This window comes from Aquarana catesbeiana, linkage group LG10 (assembly GCF_042186555.1).
Source record: "Aquarana catesbeiana isolate 2022-GZ linkage group LG10, ASM4218655v1, whole genome shotgun sequence".
Lineage (NCBI taxonomy): Eukaryota > Metazoa > Chordata > Amphibia > Anura > Ranidae > Aquarana > Aquarana catesbeiana.
This window is the reverse complement of record NC_133333.1, coordinates 54,182,732-54,188,731: the sequence shown is the minus strand read 5'-3', so window position 1 is coordinate 54,188,731 and position 6,000 is coordinate 54,182,732.

Genomic DNA, 6,000 nt, shown 5'->3' with positions numbered 1-6,000 from the left:
TAAAGGTAATTTTTTTTTTTTTTTAAATAACAAACATGTTATACTTACCTTCACTGTGCAGCTCGTTCTGCACAGAGTGGCCCCGAACCTGGTCTTCTGGGGTCCCTCGGCGGCTGTTTCAGCTCCTCCCCGCAAGCATTTACCACCTTAATGCGAGCTCCCTCGCATGGTGGTGAGTGCTTGCTGGCGCGCTCCCGTGATACAGCCGGCGGCTATAGCCGCTCGCTGTATCACTCGGCCCCGCCCCCCGGCGCGCCGCATCATCGGATGTGATTGACAGCAGCGCGAGCCAATGGCTGCGCTGCTTTCAATCCATCCACTGCAGCCAATCAGCGACCAGGCTGAGCTGCAATGAAGATGACGAGGACGAGCAGCGAAGATTCGAGGCGTCAGGTAAGTAAAACGGGGGGCCTGGGGGCGGCGGTACTGTCAAAAGTTTTTTCACCTTAATGCATAGAATGCATTAAGGTGAAAAAATTTTTACCTTTACAACCCCTTTAAGTGAAAGAAGTGGAATGTTATGCAATGGCCAAGTCAATCACCTGACCTGAATGCGATTGAGCATGCATTTCACTTGCTGAAGACAAAACTGAAGGGAAAATGCCCCAAGAACAAGCAGGAACTGAAGACAGTGGCAGTAGAGGCCTGGCAGAGCATCACCAGGGATGAAACCCAGCGTCTGGTGATGTCTATGTGTTCCAGACTTCAGGCTGTAATTGACTGCAAAGGATTTGCAACCAAGTATTAAAAAGTGAAAGCTTGATGGATGATTGTTGTCCCATTACTTTTGGTCCCTTAAAAAATGGGAGGCACATATACAAACTGTTGTAATTCCTACACCGTTCACCTGATTTGGATGTAAATACCCTCATATCAAAGCTGAAAGTCTGCAGTTAAAGCACATCTTGTTTGTTTCATTTCAAATCCATTGTGGTGGTGTATAGAGCCAAAAAGATTACAATTGTGTCAATGTCCCAATATTTATGGACCTGACTGTATGTTTCTCAATTAATGCAGCCACATGGAAGAGACCAGGAAAGTTCCTGCCCTAGAAAATGCATATTGGTACTACATATTAAATCTTCAGTGCATTAGAACATCATGCAATTTATGATAAAAATATATTTTGAAGTGCCAAAATGCAAATTGCCAAGTTTTAAAATAAACTTGTCATGCATCTGGAAAACTCGCACTGAGCATTAGGTGAAAAACAATGCAAATGCAGTGGTAACTCTCAGTGAAAACTACATGTTAAATTAATTAGTGGATTTATATACAAATATAGGCTGTTCCTGTAAAAGTCAAGCTTGATCCTACACTCTCCCACTCTCCAAGCCTTTCTGTTGGTCACTGTAGCTGTCCATCACATTAGGGATGGTCAATTGGCAGGAGGGTGGCAATACCAAACTAAGCTTTGTGATGGGCCTCCTATGCTGTATTAGGCCCGGTTCACACTGGCGCGACTTTGAAGCTGACATCCCAGGCAGAATTTGGCATGACTTGCATACGGCGTCTTTAACAGAAGTCAATGCAAGTCGTGCCCAAGTCACACCAAAAGTAGTGCAGGAACCTTTTTCAAAGTCCGAGCGACTCAAGTCGCTCCTATTAGAATGGTTCTATTGCACTTAACGAGGTGCGACTTGTCCTGCGACATGTGCTCTCAAACACAGAACATATGTCGTATGTCACACCAGTGTAAAACCGGGCTTTATTAAGGCTGCTTTACACTGGGGTGGGGGTCCATTAGTGGTTTAGCTCTTTACCGCCATTTCAATGGTGCTTTTCGGCCACTAGCGGGGCACTTTTAACCCCCCCGAGCAGCCGAAAAAGGGGTTAATAGCGCCTAAGTTGCTGTGCTTCTGAATTGCTTTTCAGGTTCTTCGGAAGTGCTGCCCATTCATTTCAATGGGCAGGGGCGTTGTTGGAGCGTTGTTTACAGCGCTCCCACACTGCCCCAAAGATGCTGCTTGCAGGACTTTTTTTCCTGTCCCGCAAATGCACCACCCCAGTGTGAAAGCACTTGGCTTTCACACTGAGGGGGGCATGAAAGGCGCTTTTCAGGTGCTATTTTTAGTGTGAAAGTAGCCTTATAATATGTGGTTCCTAAGAATGTATATTCTGATTAAGCATTATTTCATCATAAGCTCAGTTGGATGTGCCTGAGTTTCTGACAGCTTTACTTTGAGCAAGAGAAATTTTTTTAGGGAGTAATTTAAGATGTTCCCGTGAAGTGCATTATGATCACATTACTGCTTTGTCCTACACAACACTGCTTTTTGATAGGTAAACCTTAGTCCCGTGTGTGAGGGTGCTGACACCAGGGTAACCCCCAGCTTCACAAGCCCAGGAGCTCCTGAATCGCATGTACCTTTGACAGTTTGTTGTATGTTTTCATAAGAGAAACGAGAGAGAACCTGCTAAAGTTTCGTTTGGATTGACACCTTTCCCCATGCCCATTTTCATGGATTTTTGTATGTGTTATTAACAATCAGACATTATCAACGCATTGCACAGATGGGAACTAGTACTATTTGAACAATAGTACACCTGTGTACATGTGTTGGCGTGCGTTAAAACATGTACGGTGTATTTGAGGGCCACCTCAAGTACACCTGTTACCAAAAGAAATATTTCATCTTTCCATGTTGACCTTTCCTGTCCTTTCTGAATCATTGTCCTGAAATGGGTATGAGGAATTTTCTCACACTTATATACAGCATGCATGTTCCAGGTCTGTGACTAAAAAAAGTGCTGTAGCCAGACAAAAAGCATTTTTCGAAGGAGGGACGCAATGGCAGCCTCCATACTTCTTTTATGACTGGTGTACTTTTCAATTTAACGTATGTTGTTGTATAGTGACAGCATGACTGCTGAGGTGCAATAAGCCCAGGTCCCATCCAACTTACCATGACCACTTAACATACCTTACCCCTTCTTCCCATCCAATAATACCACATACAACCATTAACGTTGGAAAGGGCAAGGCCACAGCTTTATTTTAACTCAAACATACATTAGATATTTAAACCGTGCCAGTCACAGTTGCACTGTGAGCACTCAAATTCCAAAAGTAAAAGGGAGATGAAGGAGGGGCCTGTCCTTACCATAAGTGCCGGACCGGCCGTTAATCTCCCAATTACCATCAGGGCATAAAAAAGGTTGCATATTTGCTGGCAAGGTCACCAAAACCACAACACGCTGTGACGTACCATCAAAATTAGGGCGGGAGGGTGGGCAGCTCTTCCATGCTTTCGTCCGAAAAGGACCATAATCCCCTGGGGTGACGAACTCCTGAGCTCAGGCCCAACCCTTTGTCCCCTCTTGTGCCAATCCTGAGATAGCCAAATTTACTTTAACTCCTCCCTGGCCATGCCCCCATCAGTCAGGGCTCTCTTTCCCGAGGGGCTCAAGAGGCCTTCATTATAACATATCTTAAAAGTATATGCAGGAAATTATTTTATTCAAAAAGTGCATACAGTAAAAACCAAACACCTTTCAGGGATTCTAAAGGACCCCTATTTCTGGGTTTAGTGAGAAAGAGGTACAGTATATTATGGACAATACCTAATTATTGTATTACTGCAGTCTTGTATAATTTAATGAAAAAGTTAGCCTGCTCGTGTCATTGTTTTCCGTATACATTACACTAGAATGCATTTCCTAAGGATTATTGTCTAGAACAGCCTGTCTCAACCATTTTACCCCAGAAGAACCCTTACTAATACCAGTTTATTGGAGTCAGAAGCAAAAATGCCCTTTACAATGGTAGTCAATAGAAGGAATGATACTCATACTGCGTTGGTTAGAATGTCATTAATTGGTTTCTGTTTGCTTTACCAAGTAGCATTGGCTCCAGAACTATGCAGGCACCATTCAATGGGAGATTAATCACCAATAGCTCAAGTGACCCCTAACAACCTCTGCAAGAACCCTAGGGTTCAACAGAACTGGTCTAGAATATACCAATCTCTGTAGTCAAATGCCCTGATGAAAGGGGACCTTAAAACCCCTGTAACAAGTTAGAATTTTACTGAATTTGTCTTCTGAATAAAATTCCATCTAGACTCTAGATGTCTCACTTTTAGCATGTTCATCCACACTCTTCTAATTTCTATTTGGCATACGAGCCATCCTACTCTCCTGAGAGATGTCTAAAGAGAGTTTCCCCTATAGGGACAAAGCACTAAACTCAGATCTACACTGACACAGTGGTCAAGCACTCAAAACATCTATTACTGTACTTAGCATTACAACACAATCACTCATTTATAAAGTACATACATGCTTGAAATAAATTACATGCATGTGCAGCCTTAGTATTGCTCAAGAACAAATGTGTACTGACATATGCAGCCACTACACCATGGCTGCATAACTTTGACTACCCATATGATCAATGTGGACAAAAATATCTTATATAGTGTAGTATAATATACTGTACATCAAAACGTTGAGATATATATATATATATCTACTTATGTATGTGATTTCTTCAAGCAGGCTGTGTTAAACTCAATTCGTATAAACCAGTCTCCAAACTTTCTAAGTAAAGGGCCAGTTTGCTTTCCTTCAGGCTTTAGGAGGGCCAGACTGTGGCCAGCGGGAATAGAAAATGCCCCTACATCAGTGCCCTATTATTGGTTTTAATAGGAAAAATAGTGCCCTATTCTTAATATAAATGGGGAGAATAGTGCCCCATTGATGGTGTCACTACAGGAAATGGTGCCCCATCACCGATGTTAGTTGGTGAAAGAGTGCCCCAAAGGCAACCAAAGGGCCCCATCCAGCCCCCAGGCCAAAGTTTGGAGACCACTGGTATAAACTATGGCCTGTTGCTGGTAGCTAATAAAATGTGGTATAAACCAAAAGCATAAGCAAACTGTGTCCCCATTGTAGCACTACTCAACTTAGGTAACTATGCAAATAGTGATTAATTGACTATCCATAGACATGCCCCCTTTGTGACAATAGCCAGACTTGCTGTCAGGCATGGCATTGCAGTGTGGGATGGGTGTAGGATGAATAGCCTCCATACCAACACCGCGTTCTGAATCACGGGCAAATTCGCCACAATTCGTAATCACGGCAAATCGCAGGACGCCCACGCATTCCTCGTCAATTTCAATAGCACCCCAAACGCGGCACAATTTTCCAGCGATTTGTCAGGCGACAAAATATGTATGAGTAGACAACCTCATTCTACCAGCACCCATTCTTTATGTGACCTGAGCATGGTTTACTAATGTCAAAGTTATTAAGTCTAAGGCCCTTTCCTTATAGATGAAACATTATGGGCCAAAACTGATTGACTGTCTGATTAATTAAAATCTTGTACACTGTCTTTGTATAATCTTTTTTTTTCATCTCAAACAATATCAGAGTCCACACAATTGTGTGCTACGAAAAAAGGAGTTCATATAATGGATTGCTCCAAAATGTCCAGAAAGGCCCCCAAATATTATTGGAAGGGCATATTCCCCATTTCTCTTTAAAGGCCCTAAGTGAAATAATTGGAGTGGTTCTTTTAAAATAATACTAATACTAGTTCATATCTAGATGATACATTTACATTTCGTGCATGCTTTAAAAACTTGCAAACCAAAAATTAAAAATACTTGTGTTGGTGAGTATTAGGATACACTACCTACTTTGAAAAGGCATAGTTGCTAGTGCTGGCAAAATAATCTGCCGTTAACTGCAACCTTAACCTTTGCAGTTCTCACTAAGGTCAGATGGCACAAATGGTGGGGCCATTTGCATTGCCCCAGAACGCTAGCACTTGCAGTGTTAGCAGTCTATTAGGACTGCATAAGTGCTTTTCACCTATTTCAAAAATTGTGCAAAGAGCAAAGTGCAATAACCCTTAGCAACCAATCAGAATTATTGCTGCTGGAATTAGACAGTCCAAGATTGGCTGCTCCTTGTATTGATATATTGTTTTTATTTTATGTAATACTGCTTACTGTAATGGTTAATTTTGAATGACATGGGCACCCCAGT